Source organism: Pseudonaja textilis, chromosome Z (assembly GCF_049901715.1).
Source record: "Pseudonaja textilis isolate UNSWEBS1 chromosome Z, rPseTex1.2, whole genome shotgun sequence".
Lineage (NCBI taxonomy): Eukaryota > Metazoa > Chordata > Lepidosauria > Squamata > Elapidae > Pseudonaja > Pseudonaja textilis.
This window is the reverse complement of record NC_142008.1, coordinates 133,712,674-133,732,958: the sequence shown is the minus strand read 5'-3', so window position 1 is coordinate 133,732,958 and position 20,285 is coordinate 133,712,674. Positions and strand designations below refer to the sequence as shown.

The following is a 20,285-nucleotide window of genomic DNA, read 5'->3' as shown; positions in this document are numbered from 1 at the left end:
TGTGTGCAAAACAGTCATAAGTAACTTTTATCAGTGATATCGTAACTTCGAACAGTCATTAAATGAACTATTGTAAGTCAAGCACTACCTATACTATTAAAACTCGTCATATCTGTAACCTTTAACTGGGAAAAATGGTGCATTATGGGACAAAACATTTTGGAGCAATATATCTCAAATGAGTTAACTTATAGAATATGTCCAAAATCTGGGGGCTGTGGAAGTTTTACAAATTTTAAGACACATTTTATAATAAAAATTATCATAAAACATTGTATGACATAATAGAAAAGTCATCAAAGATTTCCTGTGGTCAATCCCTGATGTCTGACTGCATTCTATATTCAACAAGGCCTTTCTGAATATCTCCCTGAATTTTTAAGAACCTTTCCAGTACATTAGAAGCTCATCATTGTTAAACTCATAAGGGAGAATCTCTGGAATCATGACCCAAGGAGTATATTGACTGGTAGATGCTGACAGAGTTGGTTCCTTCCTTGGGATACAGGAGCATGCCTTCCCTCATGGCGCTGCCATTTAGAATGAGATCTTCCCTAAAATTCCCTAAATGTAGTATGGTACCCTTGTGGTATTGTGTGAAGCCTGCTTGTTCTCCCAGGTCTTGGATGAAGTTTCCTTTCGGATGTGGAGCTTTCATTTTTGGGGGGGGAGCAACTTGATCCCATCTTATTATCTTTTGTAAATTTTTTGGCATCAATCAAAGAGAATATTTGTAGCTCATTGTTGAACTGTGGGGTCCTTGGTATTCTCTAGCATTGATTGTTTTCTTGCAGACCTTTCATTACCCAACTAGATAACCTTATCAGGGCTAGAAGAGAATGCAGTTTGCTCTATATACTAGTGGCTTGCCTTGTTGTTGGAAGCGTCATTGGTGATTCCTCAATTAAGTGTTGGTCTAAGATGGCACTTTTTATGGTTTATTACAGGTGGTCCTCAATTTACAACCACAACAAAATTTCTGTTGCTAAGCAGGAAAGTTATTAAGTTATTTTGCCGCCTTTTACAATCTTCCTTGCCACTCTTGTTAAATGAATCTATGCAGTTGTTAAGTGAATCATGTTTCCCCATTAATTTTGCTTGTCCCATGGACACTGCAACTGTCATAAATAGAAATCAGTTGCCAATTTTGAATTTTGATTGTGGCCACGGGGGATGCCGCAACAGTCATAAGTGTGAAAAACAGTTGTAAGTCACCTTTTTCGGTGCCGTTGTAACTCTGAATGAACTAAATTAACTGTTGTAACTGGAGGATTGCCCGTATATTGTGAGCCATCCAAAATCAGTTTGGAATCAGGCAGTGCCTAAATTGAATTAAATGAAATAAAAATATTTGGCTAAATCTGATACTAATTTATATCTATGTGTTTGCAAATGAGAACAAACTGAGGACACTATGAAACAATCTTATGCATAACTGTGTGGAGCAGGTGGAAGCAAAAACATCAGTTGAAGTATCCTGCTGCTTGGTGATACATGAGGGTAAAAATGAGGGCGAAATGAGATACCAGAACGGGATAGAGTTTAAAAAAACAAGATTAGGAGGATAACAAAGGATTAGCAGATCAGAAGTAGAACCTGATGGTCTTTTTCAACAGCAGAACTCAATCTGTAACCCTATGTGTACTTAGCTTGAAGCAAGAGGCACTGAGGTCAGCAGAACAATAATTCTGTGAATTCTGCCCAGGATTGTATTGCCAGAGATCGCAAAAAAGTGAGTTGTTGGTGGAAGACACTATTACAAGGACTGTTCTAGAAGCAGATATGCATATTAACTTCCTTGTTTGGAGGGATGTTTATGTTCCTAATCTGAGCACTCCTGGGCATCAGTGTTTCTCAATCTAAGCAACTTTAAGATGCATAGATTTAAACTCCCAGAATTCCCCAGCCAACATACTGGCTGGGGGATTTTGGGAGTTGAAGCCTGTGCATCTTAAAGTTGCTAGGTTGAGAAATACTGCTCTAGATGATGATTCACCAGAACTAGGAATTAGACCAGATTTTTCTAGACTGACAATCCTCCTAGTGAGACTTCAATGGTCAGTCTGGAAGGTGAATTTTGGGGTGAATTTTGTGCATTTGAATGATATTCAGTGGAATAATTTGAATAAATCTCTGCCCTTGATACATCAGTATCCCTTTATCAATTTTGGGGAATAATACTGCAATGCTCCACAAAGTTGTTTGATTGGTTTGCTGTGTTATAGGAACTTACATTTAAATATATTGAGTAAATTATGATTAAGCTGAGAAAGATTTAGTACAAAGTGTGAATGTAGCTATGACCCCACCCCTATAAATTGTATTGGATTATAAAATCATTGCATGGTAAAAGAGTCACATCAAGGACAAAATGTGTGGGCTCCGAAGTCAAGTCTGATAAATGTCAAAATATGGAACTAAGCCATACATCCGATTATCACTTTCTGAAATTCAGAGAACCACTATTTCTCTAACCAAAAAGCACCATATGCATGCAAAGGAAAGAAAGAAACTGAACTGGAAAGCTGCCATTTGGAGAAGCCATCCTAAAGAAAGAAACATTCAATGAAACTTCAACCAAACAAGTCCACACGTACTTGCTGTGCTTCGCTAATCACAGGATATTGGCCGATGAGACAAGATTCCACAGGCATACAGGAAATGTGACCAGCAGTGTATTTTGCCATGCAATCTTTTTTAGGGGGATGTGGTGAAGAGGCATTTGCAGGTCCTGAGAAACTTGCTAGGGTGGTTTGTTGTGCTTGTTCCCTTCTGCAAGCCAGTTCTTGCATGGTTTATCGCAAGGGCGTACAAATATGGCCCCTTTGTGATCTGTGGACTTCAACTCCCAGAATTCTGATCTCCAACTAATGGATGATCTTGCTTTACGGGCTCAATCTTTCCCCTGCACCTTCCTGCCAACATTGAGTGGAACCAACCACAGCAAAAGGAGAATGACCACTGCACTATGCTCCCTATTCCTAATCCAAGTACACCATCCAGAGGGATACCATGATAGATGCTATCAAAAGCTGCTGAGATATCAAGAAGACCAGGGCAGCTTTCATCCAGGCTGCACCAGAGGTCATCAACAAGAGCAAATAACAGAGTCTCCATACTATCTCCCAATCTGAAATCTGACTGAAAAAGGTCTTGACAATGTATTTCCTCCAGGAGTCTCTGAAGCCACAAAGCCCAATAACCTTTTCAAAAAAATCTTATAAAAATCTTCTAAAAATGAAGTTAGAGACTGGAGAGAAATTTTCCAGAACTGTTGAGCCCAGCAATGGCTTTTCGAAGAAGCAGTGTACTGCTGCTACTTCAAGGCAGGCAAAGCTATCTCTTCCCTTAAGAATGATGACACTACCATAAGGACCCAACCACAGATCATCTCCCAGGTGGACTTCATTAGCTAGGAAGGGCATAGTTTTAATAGGTGATCAGATTATAGGGCTTGCCCAGACCAATTCCAAGCAGACTTATCCACCAAGTACTTGGAATATTCTTCACAGTAGCCCTGTAGATTATGTTGTGCTTCAACCTTCCTCAGGGAAAGATAAATGAGTAGATGACTATCTGCAAATGGAACAATGGGAAAAAAATGGCTACATTTTGCCACTGTTATTACAGCATAAAAGTGTGTGTTCTTTCCTTATGTGTGCTTTTACTCACAATTGGTCAGAGTCATTCTTTGTCTTTCATATGAGGGCTATGATTCACAGAAATAATTGGAAGCTATAATATTAATGCATCTGGAACCCAGCAGATCAGAGAAGATTACTTTGAACTTTCCATAAACAGCTTGTTTTGCTTTTCATATCTTTTTTGGAGGGGGTATATTTTTATTGATTTTCTTTTGTTACATCATAAAACATCATGGTATCAACAGCATTCTTGGCATCTATACAGGTTTTTGGTTTAAATATCATAATACATTATATTACATTTGTCTAATATTAAAAATAGCTTTAACTATGATTACTATTCTTATATTTTTATATAATTTACAAAATTTTGCTTTACTTTCTTAAGGGTTATTCAGTTAGGGTTTTTGTCTCACTTCTTAGTTCTGTTTGTTAACCATTTGTACCAATTGTTCCAAATTGAAAAGAATTCAGAGTCATCTTTTTCTTTCAGTTTCATTGTTAGCATGTTCATCTCAGCACTTTCTGTTATTTTATGTGTTATTAGTTCTTCATTTGGATGTATTTGGGGTTTTCCATACTTGCGCAAAGGCTATTCTGGTGGCTGTTATAATGTGTAATAATAAGTATTTTACTTCTTTCGGTAATCTATCTTTGATGATTCCTAAGAGGAAGGTTTCCAGTCTGAGCTCAATCTGATACCCAGTGATCTCTTGTAACCAATTTTTAATTTGGTATGTCCTGGTCTCGGGGCATAACCACCACATGTGATAAAATGTACCGTCAACTTTTTTACATTTCCAACATTTGGTACTCATGTTGGATAAATTTTTGCCAATCTCGTTGGAGCTAAATACCATCTATACAACATTTCGTACATATTTTCTTTGTATGCTGCGGATACCGTTAACTTATAATTTATGTTCCATATTTTCTGCCATTCCTCTAATTCTATAGTGTATCCAAAATTCTGTGCTCATGCAATCATTGTGCCTTTGGCTGTTTCCTCTTCCATTTTGAAATCTAATTAATATTTGTATATTTTAGTTATAAGCTTTTGTTCCAGTCTCATTAATATTTTGTCTAATTATCTAATTTTATCTAATTTTATCTATTTTATCTATTTGGATTATCAAATCCAAAATCTTTTAAATCTTTCTTATATTTATTTTGAATTTGCAAATATGGCCACCAATCAATTATGATTCCATTTTCCTTCAGTTCTTGATTTGATTTTAATTTTCCTTGACTATCTAATAGTTCTTCATAGCTTACCATTTTCCGTAGGTCTAATCTATTTGGATGGATTACGGCTTCCATGGTTGACAGCCATTGTGGGATTTCCATGTAGTGCTTGCCTTTGATTTTTTTTCTAGGTTGTAATCAATGAGTCTCTTATTAGGTGTTGATTGAAATAGGTATGTACATTACTTTTGTTTTCCCACAAAAATGCATACCAACCTATCAGGAGGTCATGTCCTTCTAATGTTAAGATTCTCTTGTCTCTTAATTTAACCCATCCTTAATCCAACTCACTACCGCTGCCTGATAATAGAGCTCCCATTCTGGTAATCCAAGACCGCCTCTGCTCCTATTGTCTTATAATACTTTCATTTTAATACATAGCCGCTTGTCCAACCAGAGAAACTTGGATGTCATTTTGTATAGTTCTATAAAGAAAGATTTCCCTAATTTAATTGGGATCATTTGGAATAGATATATTAGTTTTGGTAAAGTATTCATTTTCAGCGTTGCTATTCTTCCTAATATAGACAGTTTCAATTTGGCCCATAATTCCAATTCTTTTCTAATTTGCTTAATCAGTTTAACATAATTGTCCTCTTTTAGTGCTGAACATCTGGGTGATATCCAAATTCCCAGGTATTTCACCTTTTTACTATTTGCAGTCCCATTATGTTTTCTAATTCTACTTTCCGTTTTGTTATACAGTTTTTGACTATTATCTTAGTTTTATTTTTATTTATTTTGAATCCTGCCACTTCCCCAAATTTTTCTATTTGTTGCAACAATATTGGTATTCACTGGATCTTCCACTATAAGTAGCAAATCATTGGAAAATGCCTGAACTTTATATTCCTTATTTCTAATTTTAATTCCGTGAATCTCTGGGTTTTGTCTGGTTGTAGCTAGCAACACTTCTAAAGACAAGACAAATAGCAGAGGTGATAATGGACACCCTTGTCTCACTCCTTTTGCAATTTAAAAATCTTCAGTGCGATCTCCATTTAGTAATAAACTTGCTTTTTGATTTGAGTATATTTCTTGTAATGTTTTTTCTATATTGGTGCCAAAATCCAACCTTTTAATTTGATATAACATGAATTTCCAATTGAGATTATCAAATGCTTTTTGCTTTTCATATCTTGGAGGTATATTGATCTGGCCATAATTAACTTCTGCTGGTTTGGGGAAGTTTAGGGTATTTTGTGTTAAAACCCAGTTTAGAGTGTCTGTATTTGTACAGAAATTTATCATCATCTTATAAATGATTCAACTTATTCCTGTTTCTAATAAATAAAACTGTCTGAGTTTATTATTCATTTTTTATTTTTCATTTCAAGTTTGGTTCAGGAAAGGGGGATTGTTCAAATGGCTCTCAATGTTACTATTTTGTTTTGCTTCCTCACTCCTAATATGAGGAAACAATCTAAAACAGCTCTACTATTCCTGCCAGACACATGGACGGGCCAAGAATCAAAAATATTTTAAGAAGCAGATGGTCTTTGCTGCAATGATGGCTCATTTTCTAGAAGGGTTTAGCCACCAGGGGGTGCCAGAGGCTGTGGCTTCTTCTACCAACCTCAAGGGGACATCAAACCCATTCCAGCTCACCAGTCAAAAATGTTTCTGTCAACTTCCTAGTTCCCTGTTTTTCTAAAGCTTTGAGACCACTCCTTTCCCAGAGTTAAGGTCAGGAATTGTGGCGCCCATCACCTCTCCTTGTGAACCTCCCTCCCTCCCTTTCCGTGTATGATTTACCCTCCCCCAAGCCAAGCCCCCAGGAAGGTGGAGTGATAGATCCTCAGGAATTGAAATTCAATCGCTTTCTTTTCCTTTATTCTTTCTCTCCTCTCATTCCCTAAAGCGGCAAAGGAAAAGCCAGAAGAACAGAGGGAGAGTAGAAACATGATTAGGAAGATTAATCACAGGGGATTGAAGACTGCAATATTTAACAACTAGGAAGCTGAACAGCGTAGAGGCAAACCAGAGGGGGAATTGGAGGGAAAAGGTGGAGAACAGAAGAATAGATAAGAGGACTATAGTGGGAGGAGAAATAGAGCAATAAGAGAAGTGGAGGAGCAGCCAGAGGAGTTATGAAAGGAATGGGTAGCATTAGAGAAAGAAGATGAGAGGTAACTGGCACAAATAAAAGGGAGTATAGTGCTCCGATATTGATGCCAAGAGCTACAGCTGTGGGAACACAGAAAGGAAGACAAAAATAAAAAAAAATCCGAGATCAGTAAGTTACCAAGGAGAGTGGTCCAACTTTTCCCCCTCAATCTACCTAGAGATTTGGCCACCATCCAGAAGCCAGGTAAGAACAGTGATTCATCCCTTTCATCTTAATATATTTCCCTTCGTATTTTCAGGCTCCCAGGTTGTGGGGTGTGGTGTGGGTAACTTACTAGCCAAAATTGGATTGCAGCAACTCTTTGCAAGCAAACAAAAGTGATATTTTCCTGCAATCAGGGACAAGAAGGAAAGTTGGGATTCTCAGGGGAAAAATAAGAGGTTTGAAGAATCTGACAAAAAAAAGTAAGGGGCTATGGTATTGAAGCTCTACGGCTTATTATGGGCAGTGCATAAATTCATGCTCCGAGGAGCCTCGGAGAATTCTCTGAGTTCAAGAGCAACTTTATGCTTTATCTGCCTTGTGGTAGTTGTGACTCTAAAGCGTCCTGATCGTCCATAATTAACTGAACCATAGCTTACTGCCAGCAGTGTGTTGTAGCTGCCAAAACAGCAAACACAGTTCTAGGCTGTATTAACAGAGGGATAGAATCAAGATCATATGAAGTGTTAATACCACTTTACAATGCCGTGGTAAGGTCACCCTACATCTGGTTTTGGTCTCCACGATGTAAAAAAGATGTTGAAACTCTGGAAAGAGTGCAGAGAAGAGCAACAAAAATGTTTGGGGACTGCAAGCTAAAACATATAAAGAACTGTTGCTGGAATTGGGTATGTCTAGTTTAATGAAAAGAAGGACTAGGGGTGACATGATAGCGGTGTTCCAATATCTCAAGAGGTTGCCACAAAGAAGAGGGGAGCCAACCTATTCTCCAAAACACCTGAAGGCAGGACAAGAAGCAATGAGTGGAAACTAATCAAGGAGAGAAGCAACCTAGAACTAAGGAGAAATTTTCTGACAGTGAGAACAATTAATCAGTGGAACAACCTGCCTCCAGAAGTTGTAAATGCTCCAATACTGGAAGTTTTAAAGAACTGATTGGACAACCATTTGTTTGAAATGGTATAGGGTTTCCTGCCTGAGCAGAGGGTTAGACTAGAAGACCTCTAAGGTCCCTATTCTATTCTTTTCTATTTCTATTTCATTCCATTCCATTCTATACTGTATTACTCCAATTTTTAGGTTCATTTTATGCCCAGAATTGCCAATGAATCAGAAGCTGGGTGTGTAAAATACTAAAATGTAGTTGGCTAATTTACCAGGGGCCCTACAAGGATAAGTCTCTGTTAGTTGATAAGCACATTCCAGAAAGGAAAAGCACGTGTATATATAAATAATCCTCGACTTATGACCATAACTGAGCCCAAAATTTATGTTGCTAAGTGAGACTTTTGTTAAATGAGTTTTGCCCCATTTTATGACCTGTCTCGTCACAGTTGTTAAGTGAATCATTGAAGTTAAGTTAGTAACATTTGTTAAGTAAATGGCTTCCCCTTTGACTTTGCTAGACAGAAGGTTGCAAAAGGTGATCCCTGGACACTACAATGGTCATAAATATGAGACAGTTGCCAAGCGTCTCAGTTTCAATCCCATGATCACAGGGATGCTGAAGATGTTGTCAAGTATGAAAAATGGTCATAAGTCACATTTTTCGGTGCCGTTGTAACTTCGAACAGTCACTAAACAAACTGCTGTAAGTTGAGGACTGTCTGTGTATGGATACTTTCGCTAGCATTCAGAAATAGATGAGGAAGGAATACGTCACTTTGTAGTTTCATTTTCTCTTTTCTTTATTCTCTCCAGCCTGTTTTCACTTTGTGAACTAAGTACAGTTGAATTGGCAATTCCAATCAAATTCATTCGTCCCGCTGGTGGGAATATTCTAACCAGGGGTACCCCTATGGAAAGGGGTGTGTCCCTTACTGAATTGGGTGGGCCTTTGAATCTCATACCCTAGTAATTTCAAGGCTCAAGCATCTGAATATTGATCACGTGGGTATGGGGACGCCACAAATGTCATAAGCATGAAAACGGTCATAAGTCACTTTTTTTGAGTGCTGTTGTAATTTTGAACGGTCCCTAAATAAACTGTTGTAAGTCGAGGACTACCTGTACAAGGGGGGCAGTGATATCATCACCCAAATGACACAGTGAAGCGTATGATGTCATTGCGGCTTGCGCCACTGGGCTCTGGGAAGCACTGGAGATAGGGATAAAATCCTTATTTGCACTCCCAGAGTCTTTTCCTGCCTTAGTGCGTCAAGATTGGGATAGGATGTGGAGCCCTGCTGGGACCAACACCCTTAATGAGGCCTAACCTCAGGGCCAAAGCACAGGAATCCAAGCCCAGAGATTTCAAATGGCCAGAAAATAACTTAAGGGGCGGAGAGCAGCTAACATGACTTCATTTATTTAAAATGCGTTTATTCAACGCCTATTAGGAGAGATTGTTTATTCCCAAGAGCTTCATACCTAGATTAGGCTATCTAAAGCGGCTGCCAGGATTTAAAACAGATGCCAACCTCCCCCAGTTAACAACGTTGATCTCATACTGAAGCTTGACAATAACGACTATGTGTATTCTGACAACGTTAACCTAGCTTGCTGCATGATTCTGTCTAGCTCAGGGGTGTCAAACTCGATTTCATTGGGATGTGCATATCAGGGTTGTGTTTGAATTTGGGGGGCTGGGGGGCATGGCCAGATGGGCGTGGCCAGCATGACATCACTCATGTCGGGGGGGGGGGCATCTATGGTGGCTTGAGCACTCTGCCAGCGAAAACAGGCTCCTGAGCTCCATTTTCGGCTGTGAAAGCCTCCTGCAACCCTCTGCAAGTGAAAACGGAGCTAGGGAGCACCAGGCAGGCCAGATTTGGTCCCTGGGCCTTGAGTTTGACACCCCTGGTCTAGTTCATGTACACACGTGTTTAATGTGTGTGTATGGGGGATGGGGGGGCAGGGACTGCAATGCTTAACATTTTATTTATTTGATCACCTTAACTCCAAATGACAAATAGACGGTAGGAAAGAGTCCCTATATGTCTGTGTTGCCTTCTATCGGTTCCCCGAATTTCTGCAATCTAAACCCCTAGCCCTATCTGAATGAACCATAGTTAGTTAATCTCGGGTAATTATGTTCTATCTGGCTGAGCAGAGTTCCCAAAGACAGCGCTGCTTGGTTATGGTTGAATTTACAGTCTGGCTCCCTGTTCCCAGACTCTTCTGCACCCAATTGCCAATTCTGGGATTTTAAAGGGTTGCCGTGCTCCTGTGTTTTTTCATTACACATCACTACCACCCTGGAGAAGGTAGTCCTCGATTTAAGACCACAGTTGAACTGAAAATTTATGTTGCTGAGTGAAACATTTGTTAAGTGAGTTTTGCTCCATTTTACAACTTTTCTTGCTGCTGTTGTTAAGTAAACCATTGCAATTGTTAAGTGGGTAATACCATTGTCAAGTGAATTGGGCTTCCCCATCAGTTTGCTTGTCAGAAGGTCTCAAAAGCTGATCACATGACCCCAAAACATTGCAACATGACCCTGTTGCCAAGCATCTGAAATTTGATCATGTGACCATGGGGGATGTTGCAACTGTTGCAAGTGTGAGGGTCACTTTTTTCAGTGCCATTGTAACTTTGAAGGTCACTAAATGAACTGTTGTTAAATCAAGGACTATCTGTAAATTAAGAATGTGGATTTTTCCCATACTGGGTTGCTGCTTTGGAGGAAGCCGGCAGGTAAAGGAATAAAAGGAAAGAAAACTAGGTTAGTTTGGCCTTAGTTGTGAGTTGTCCCATCTAAAATATCTATGGGGAGTCTCAGTCATCCCTATAGATATTTCAGTGGTTGCCCCAGAGGTGCAAACTGGACCTTCTTTGTTTTTCTTTGAAGACGTTTTACTTCTCATCCAAGAAGCTTCTTCTGCTTCACGAAAGTCCAGTTGCCTCTTGAAAAAGCACCTTTGGGACTCCCACCTAAGATCCTTATCTCCCTCCCACCCACCCACTTTAGGCATAAGGCGAAAGTGGCAGGAGGCGCCTTTTGGCTTCTGGGCGGGGCCGCCCGGGGTTATGCGGACACACACCCGCTGTGACCGATGCCAAGTATGCTTTTTCGCCCCCGCGGCCAGCTGCCCCGACCCCCTTTGTCTCAGCTGCCGGGCTCAAATGCCAGCGGATGAATAAACGAAGCCATCCAACGGCTGAGAAAGCAGCAGCGCCAGCTACACTGAAGACTATTCCAAAGAGAGAGAAAACCCCACCCAGCCCTCGATTCACTTCGGCACACCCTGCGCGAGATTCGGGACTCTTCGCTGCATTTCTCGCATCGCCGCACCTCCCAAAGGATCAGCCCCGCTGGTAGTAAGGGAGAGAGAGAGGAAGGGGACGGGGGTCTTTTACGAGCGGAGGTTCAAGGGGACTCTCGCTGTGAGTTTGGGGGAGTTTTTGGGTGGGGAACTCGACCTGCTGGCCGCTAGCCTCCCGGGAAGTGTTACGTCTGGATTTAATCAGTTTTGTTGCAACGAGCTCGCGCGAAGTTTTACTTACAACACGATACGGAGCGTTAGTCGAGGCACATTCATTGGCAAAGTTTAGCCCTGGAAGGGCAAAAGCGGGATCTTCGGGGAATGCTGGGAACTGACACAATTCCAAACACCTGGAAAAGATTGGAGGGCTGCAGGGCTGCCAATGTACCTATTCCGGTTCCAGGAGTAGCGAGGAACAGGTGCCTTTGTTGCAGCCCCCGAGCAATGTTTCCAGGGCATTCAAAAGGAATTCTAGCTATTAATCTTCTTTTTCCCTTCCACAGATGGGAGAAAAACTCAGAGGCAGTTTTTCCTGCCGTGCGGCTAGCTTAATAATTTAAAATTATATGTAATTTTCCAATTTAGCGGGAATGGATTGCATGTGCCTGAGGAGCGGAAGCCACCTGTATCAGAGGCTGTGTTTGCACAGAAAAGGATCTTGGTTTCAGTGGCCCCATGACCACTGAAAGGGCTTACTAAAATTTCAGTTTCTGGTTATAGTTGTGCATTTTCCCCAGGCAATTTAACTTTGTTATCATTGCCCCTTCAGATGCATTGTGTTATATGAGGATAGCATTTTTATTCTGCATTGGTTTGGTGAGGTTGCAGTGTTATTACTTAAATGCTTTTGTCTTACTGCATGCTGCCTTAGAACCTCAGGATGAAACATGCATTAAAACAATGGCCCCCGATCTTTTGGGCATCAGGGACCCACCCTTTCCATGGAGAGAGGTTTTCTGTGGACCAGAGGTGGTGTGGTTTTGCATGTTGCCTGCATCCAATGAATGGGGCTTGTTTGCACAGACGGATTACTGGCATGCTGTGGACAGGTGGTGGTCCATAGATTAGGGATTGGGGACCCCTGGGTTACAAATATTAAAAATATATAAGTATATTATCAAGTATTGTGGAGCACTGTGAGCCACTTGAAATGGTACCTATTCATAGAAATGTACAGTGGTTTTCAAAAAAATGTGATTTTGGGCTTCCCAAAAAGTCAAGTATTTTAAAATTCCTATGTTCTAATGCAGCAATTTTCAATAGATGTAGCCCATATAAAGAAAAGTGCCTTTTGCGTCCTCCATTGTTTTTAAGAATTGAGTACTGAGACCAAAATGTTTGAGAATTGCTGATCCAATACGATTAACAGAGATAATGCATTACAAGTAGTCCTTGAACTTACCATAATTAAGCTCAAAATTCCTCTTGCTAAGTGATATGTTTGTTAAGTGAATTTTGCCCCATTTTACAACCTTTCTTGGCATGTTTTTTAAGTGAACCACTGCAGTTGTTAAGTTAGTAACACAGTTGTAAAATGTGAACCACTGCAGTTGTTAAGTTAGTAACAGTTGTAAAATGAATCTGGTTTCTCCATTAACGTTATTTGTTAGAAGGTTACAAGAGGAGAATCACATGACCCTAGGGCACTGCAATTGTCATAAATATGAGTCAGTTGCCAAGTGGCTGTATTTTGATCATGTGACCATGGGGATGCCACAACTCTTAGTGTGAAAAACAGTCCTAAATCTCTTTTTCAGTGCCGTTGTAAATGTAAACAGTCACTAAATGAACTGTTATAGAGGACTCATCTATTGTCTGTAAACATTTCTGATTAATCTTTGGATTTTCTCCTTTTCTCCATGTGCTCTATTAAAAGTAAATTAATTTGTATAAATTTGTAAGGATGATGATTAGCTAAAGAATGAGAAGTAGTTTAAATATTACAAAGTTATGCAAAATATTACAGTACTGGTTGTATTCTTAATCATGTTGCCTTAAATAACCATCTTCAAAGGATTCCCTTTTCTAATGAATGCAAACTGCTTTAAATATTCCAATGTTATACAAATCATTACTGTTGTATTTTTAATCATGCTCTTAAATAACCAACTTCAAAAGATTCTGCTGTTTTCACTCTGCTTTTTCAAGACATGCAATTTACTTTTGATTGATGTTCTGCTTCATAAAGCTTTGCAGTTCATCTAAACAAGTTAATAGCTTGGCAAGGCCTTTATGGGGATAATCTGAAGTCCTATGGGGGAATCTATTATAGAATTGATCATTCCTGTGGATTCTTGAGGAAGGAGTTGCCGGCAGCAGGAGACCTTTGGTTAGAACTATATGGGTGACCCTTTTGGGATGCAATGTTTTTCTTCACAGATATGATTCTCCCCTTTGGAAGGTGTCACCTCAAAGCAAGTCATCAGTGGTGGTCTCTTTCTCTTGATTTCTTGAGCTATGCCAGCAGATAAGCAAAGGAAGCTTTGGAAGAACAGAGCGGCCCAAGCAACTTTATTTTCCAGTATTAATTCCTTTTATAGGCTAACCTAATGCAGCATAGTAGACATGAGAAAGATTGCAATATGTAGCTAGAATTGAATGCACCTAGAAACAAATTGGTTGAATACTTTGGGGTTTGCTACTGAGTAAACACATCCAGGTTACTAATAAAGAAGAATTATTTGTAACACAGGGTTGGGGTCCTTGGTGCTCTCTGAGCTTGCTTGTTTTCTTGCGGATGTTTCATTACCCAAACTGGTCTAGCACTGATGATGTTACCTAGTTTGGGTAATGCAACGTCTGCAAGAAAACAAGCAAGCTCAGAGAGCACCAAGGACCCCTCATATCCAGGTTAGGCTGCAGACTTTATTTTTTTCTATGGAGATGGGCTAGAAGTGTTTCCAGGTAAATCTATGCCCATCAACAACTATGATTTAACAGAATGATAGAATTGGAAGGGACCTTGGAGGTCTTCTAGTCCAACCTCCTGCTCAAGCAGGAAACCCTGTATGATTGCAGATAAATGATTGTCCAATCTCTTCTTAAAAACCTCCATCATTGGAGCGCGTACCACTTCAGAAGGCAAGTCATTCCACTGATTAATTATTCTCCTATGAAATTTCTCTCCTAGAAATTTCTCCTATGTTCTTAGGTTGCTTTTCTCCTTGATTAGTTTCCATCCATTGCTTCTTGTCCTGCCTTCAGGTGCTCTGGAAAATAAATTATCTGCCTCTTCTCTGTGGCAGATATTGTAACACTGCTATTAGCTTTGGGTAAATATACCCAGTTTGCTGGGCTCATTTATCATTGAGCCAGACCCCAATTCACAGCTCTTAGTTTAGCATGATATGTGAGCCCAATCTTCTCACTGGACCCAGAGAACATCATTTTCTGTTGGTAACCCTCATGTGTTGCTGGATTGGCTGCAGTAATTAGTTAAAGAAGACAGCTGGAAAACCTGCACCATGTCTTTGGTTTGCTAGTGTCCTCAAACTTCAGAAATGTATAAGATTAGGGATTGAGGTTCAGCTCTTACCTGGAACCTGGTAAGCCCTTCCAATGTAATGGTGCATCTCCAGAATTCTGAACTGATTTTCAAGCTGGATGGGAATTTTGAGTCCCATCTCAAAAGTGGCTAGACAGAGGAAAGAAAATTTTCACCCAGTGTGGAAATTGTGAAGTAGTAACATATGCAATAAAGATCAAACATTTTCTTGATCTCTTGATACACAATGGCGTATTTATAGAGTTGCTTCAGTTTGAAAGCTGAATCTACTTCTGAATGAAGTATTGAATCACATATATACATTGAACAAATCAGAGGATGGCAGAGGACAAGGCCATTAGTGCTTCATCCCTGTTAGCATAAATGTTTCTTTACGCAATGAGACCAAAAATAATCTCTCCTTGTATGGAAAAAAATTTAAGGTGTCAAGGAAGGGAATCTGTAATCCCACTTTTGCTATCCAGGAAATGGCTATCAATGCTTGGGGAAACTTCAAGTAAACTGAACCATAACCATGCTAAAGATCCAATATGGTCCAGTACAAAATGTGTACATGGGCTTATCTAATCTTGGCTGCTTCATGACTTCCTTCTTTGCAGAAGTTATGGGGTGTCTAAGACAGAACTGCCTTTGAAGAGCAGCTTTAAATGTGACTTTTGGGGTGACACTTGCTTGGCTTAGTACTTTCCCTTTGAGAACCACAGGATGGACGCGGTAAAAGTCAAAATTTTATCTGGAGCTCTCAAAGGAAAATGATTTGTGGAAGGCGCTCATTCATAGCCAGAGTAGGCCCAGGGGCTAAAAGTTCCATTCCTGCCATGCAACCTATAAATTAGAATAATAATTCTTACATAAACATACCTTCTAAAGATGCAGAAACAAGAAACAGATAATTCAACAGAGCAGGATAGCAATGAAAGAATCTTGAACAGGTTTCAGTTAAACTATGTGGCTTTGAAATCGGATAGTAGAAAATGCTTTGAATATTTTCTCTCTTTACATAACTTTAGGGGTACAGTCTAAACTAGAGGTCAGGGTTAGATTATCAAAAATATTAGCATTGGGTGGGAGTTGGAGAGAACAGAGTAGCAGAGAAATTTTTAAAAATGATTTGTGCATAAAGATATATTTGGAGGGAATGTATTTTTAGGTGTCAGATATAGTTGCTGCAGCATTTCAAGATGTAGTGTGATGTGTGAATATCAAACAGCTCATTACTGCAAAATTCTGTTTAGTGCATGGGATTATTTGGGAAGTTTACAATTCTAATTGAACTTCATAGTTAAAAGCTATCCTTTTATTTTAACCTAAAGTTTTTAAGGCATGAATGATAAACCTCTGGCCCTTTAAATTTGTTTGAACTCCTGTAATCTCTGACTGATGACTACCCTGGTTGCATCTGATGAAAACTGAAGTGCAGGAGCTCTTTAAAACGGTTTCCATCTCTGCCGGAGGAGAAATAGGTACTGTACAGCACAGAACCTTGGAAAATAGGGTATATTTGGAGGAAGGATAAGATATGCATTTTGAGCTCAGTTTGGGGAGGGGCAAGAAATGTTTTACTAAATGTAATATATTATTGACTTCAGTGGAACTTAAATTCAAACCAAGCACGCATAGAATAAGAGAAAAATACTATAGGGCAGGTCACAGAGGGCCTCAAACTCTGAATCTCTCTGGATTGCATCACCAAAATTTGTAGTAAATAGCCCTGTTTGTCTAGGGGTGTGTCTAATTCTTTTTACAAGTAAAATAAGCACTGAAATAGATAAGCTAAGCATCTTGAACCCTTTCAAAGCAATTAATCACCCCTAGGAGTGTTGATACAATGGCTATGATGGAATGAAAGATAAGGACTCTCTCTTTTAAAGGCTTTTACTGAAAGTTTTAAAAAAATTAATGCAAAGTAATAGAATATGAAAGATAAAAGAGAAAGATAAATTGTAAAAAGAAAAATGGAAGAAAAATAGGAAAGAAAGAAAAAATGATATAGAGGTTTCCAATATTTATACCAGTAAATGTAAAGTTACTCTTTTCTGTAAAGTTATGGCATTACACTCTTCTTTCCATAATCTATCCTCATAGTTAAAACAATAGATCTGAAGTTCATTGTTTTATGTTTTATGCAAAAAGTCCATAAGTGGTTTCCAGTGAGTGGTAGATGTAGATACTGTCTTTTCTCTAATCAGACAGGGCAATTTGGTCATTTCGGTAAGTTCTACCACCTTGATGGTTCCCTCTCTTTCTAACCACGGACTTAACAGAAGACCAGTGCCCTACCATAAACTCAACATGAGGGGGTTTCCAGACAAACTGGAGTGTGTGTCTTTGTGGGTGGAACAATAGTTGTTTTCTTGCAAATCATCTCTTCTTTATCTGGAGCCTTTTGTGTTTGTGTACTTTCTCTTGACTTTTCTCTCTCTTCAGAAGAGAGGGAGGTCTTGTTAGGGAAGAGTTAAACTTACCGGACAGCTGCAAAAAAAAAACCAAATTTGACCATGTAAATACTTAATTTCACCCTGACCTTTGGTCAAATTGTGAAGTGCCAGAGCTAAGCCTTGGTATAGGGACATTTCAAAGCCTCTTCTATGTGTTGTTTGAAGTGGGAGGAGGGAGAGAAAGAAATTTGAGTTAACCTGAACAAAGCAAGGCACTGCTGTGGAGAAGGGTACCAGGCTAGAATTGGGAACACAATGGCATAAGTACTATCTAGCTTTTAACTATTCCATACAATTGAAAAAAAAAACCCCACCAACAATTACATGTCATTTTTAAATATTTCTTTCATGTTTGTATTTTTTTGGATAATGTCCTGAAAAAGCCAGTTTGTTGAACTATGTTCCTATGCAGAATTAAATCAAAAGAAACTTCTAAGGACCTCTCATTACGCCTCCAATGCTCAGCCAGAAATCCTGCAATTGGTGACTTTTTGGAGGAAGATTGCATGCAACATTATCAATTCAACTACTGTAGAAGGGTCATCATGCCCTGGCTGGGAACGATGAGAGTTTTAATCTAGTGTTGCAGTAAATCATCTACTTTTCAGCAGCTCTTTATCTACTCCCCAAAATATTTATATAGCCTATTTTAGAGAATTTGAAACAGCTTGTGTTTGTTTCTTGAATGTTGTTTACAACAACCTGTTTTATTACAGTTGGCAGCTGAGAATGAAACTACATTACTTAACCTGGGTGGTCCATTGCAAGCTAGGCATCCAGCCCTGGCATCTTTGGACAGCTGCCAGATCTCCAGTTTCTCAGTGGAACTCATAACCAGCATTTATTCCAAGCTTCCTGCAGGGAAAGAAAAACAAGATTTCCCCCTCAGGCATTTTTTAATGAGTCTAATTAAGCACTTAGTTCGGTGTTTTTCAATCTTGGCAAGTTTAAGATGGGCAGACTTCAACTCCCAGAATCCTATTGACCAGGAAATTCTAAGAGTTGAAGTCCACCCATCTTAAAGATGCCAAGGTTGAGAAACACTGATTTAGGTTTTCCTTAGGAACCTGGAATGACATTAAAATTGGGTGTATTGTAGGTATCAGAAATGGTGTATACTCAGTAATCTGACTCAGGGTGCTTGGAGAACACTAATTTAGCATCCTGGATGGTTCTTTGTCTTCTTAAAGCTGAATTTAACATACCTTGAGCCTACCAACTAGGGTGTTGGCTATTCCTGCCAGCTTAGTATCATCTGCAAATTTGGTAAATTCCCCTTCTATTCCCTCACCTAAGTCATTTATGAAGATATTGAAGAATACTGGCCCTAAGATGGAACCTTATGGTACCCCACTGCTTACTTCCCTCCATCTAGATGGAGTACCATTAAAGACTACTTTTTGAGTATGGTTTGTCAGCCAATTATAAATCCATCTGATGGTGATGCTACCTATCCTGCTTTTTTCTAGCTTACCAAAAAGTAGGTTGTGATCTGCTTTTTGAATGCCTTGCTGAAGTCTAAGTACATTATGTCCACAGTATTTTGCTGCTCTACTAATTTAAGTCACTGAATTGATGAATGAAATAAGATTGGTTTGGTATGATCTGTTTTTATTGACACCCCTGTCCTTCATACTAAATTTTTGCTAAGCACTCTTATTAATTCTACAAAGGGAAGTAACAGAGAATTGCATGCTTTCTCCCATCTAGACTGGATCTCCATGGTGAAATGGATTATTTCAAGCAGGAGAGTCCAATCTCTGGTGTCTTCTGGAAGGCCTACAAAAAACTCTTGAGATTTAACAGATTGGCTTTGTCCCCTCTCTTCCTGGCCTCTGCTGCTGCAAAACAGGTTCAGAATTCGACTGATTTGGCAGTTGAATGTCGCTTTAATGCAACTGTGTCCTGAACTACATCTGAAGGGAGAAAGCAAATTTAAGAGACATGGGCCATTCCATGTGGCATATATCCTCCTGGCAGCTATCTTAACTTTGCTTTGTGCACGGTTTCCTCACTTCAGAAACTTGCATGGACTTCAACTCCTAGAATTCTCTAGGAAGCGTTTCATACCAAGGAATTCTAAGCGTTGAAATCCACATCTTTAAAGCCACTGAGGTTGAGAAACCCTGGCTTAATGGTAGGCCTTGATCTAAATCCTGAAGGCCTGCGTGTTTGCTAAACATTTTAGAATTGGGCTGGGAACGTGGAGAATTGAAGTTCTGACATCTTTTAGAATCTTAGATGAGTAATGTTAAACTTGATGGATATAAATTGAAAAATTGTATTATACCTTCAGTAATTACAACTTGGAATCATGCCTCATCACCAAAGTTGGCTTTTTTCCTAATTTTTGATTGCTCCAAAAATATAACCTGTCACCATTCGCTGGCATATTTTCTTGCATGGTCAGTTCTCAACCTTGAAATCCTTGAATTTGGAAACAAGCAGATGGCTATGCAAGCTTCTGATTAGATTCACACATTGCATTGAGTCAAAGTGTGATAGTTTTTTGTTATACGTGAACTAGCCATTTGACGATATCAAGTGCGAACCCAACCACTGAGGCTTACTCCTTTTAAAATGTAAAACCAATGATAATTTAGCATGAAGTATCGTTCTAAGGAGTGAACAATGCAAATTAGGATGCTAAAAATTAAAAATACAATTAAATACAATTGTATAGCCATATATACAATTAAGTACCATGTTCAATATTTTTATGTATTTTCTGTTTTTTTTGTTTGTGTTTGTTTGCTTAATAAAGAAAAAAATATTTTAAAAAAATTAAATGCAAGGCGAAGAGCCACTGTACGTCGCTCGCCCCTTTTAGTTGCACTGCGATAAAGTGTCTTTCTCATTTTAAACTTTATGGTTCTAAACACTAAGTTTGGAAGCAACCTATCAACATGTTGCATTTTGCATCATGTGGTACATTTGTGAAGATGGTTCTTCTCAAGG

General features: G+C 39.2%; 1 protein-coding gene across 6 annotated transcripts in view; it reads left to right on the top strand.

The window, feature by feature from the left end:
• The window catches only part of PLEKHA4 (pleckstrin homology domain containing A4), a 71,626-nt gene that overhangs the window by 9,725 nt on the left and 41,616 nt on the right, over window positions 1-20,285 (top strand). For 2 of the 6 annotated variants that reach the window (XM_087918161.1, XM_026711814.2), the window contains exon 1: window positions 7,064-7,200. The exons of 1 other annotated variant lie outside the window; for it this stretch is intronic. The gene's annotated coding sequence lies outside the window, so the exon portion shown is untranslated. Of the gene's footprint in view, window positions 1-7,063; window positions 7,201-11,304; window positions 11,440-16,308; window positions 16,353-20,285 lie in introns of those variants that run through there. 3 more of the 6 variants (XM_087918162.1, XM_087918164.1, XM_087918165.1) reach the window with 3 other exon arrangements.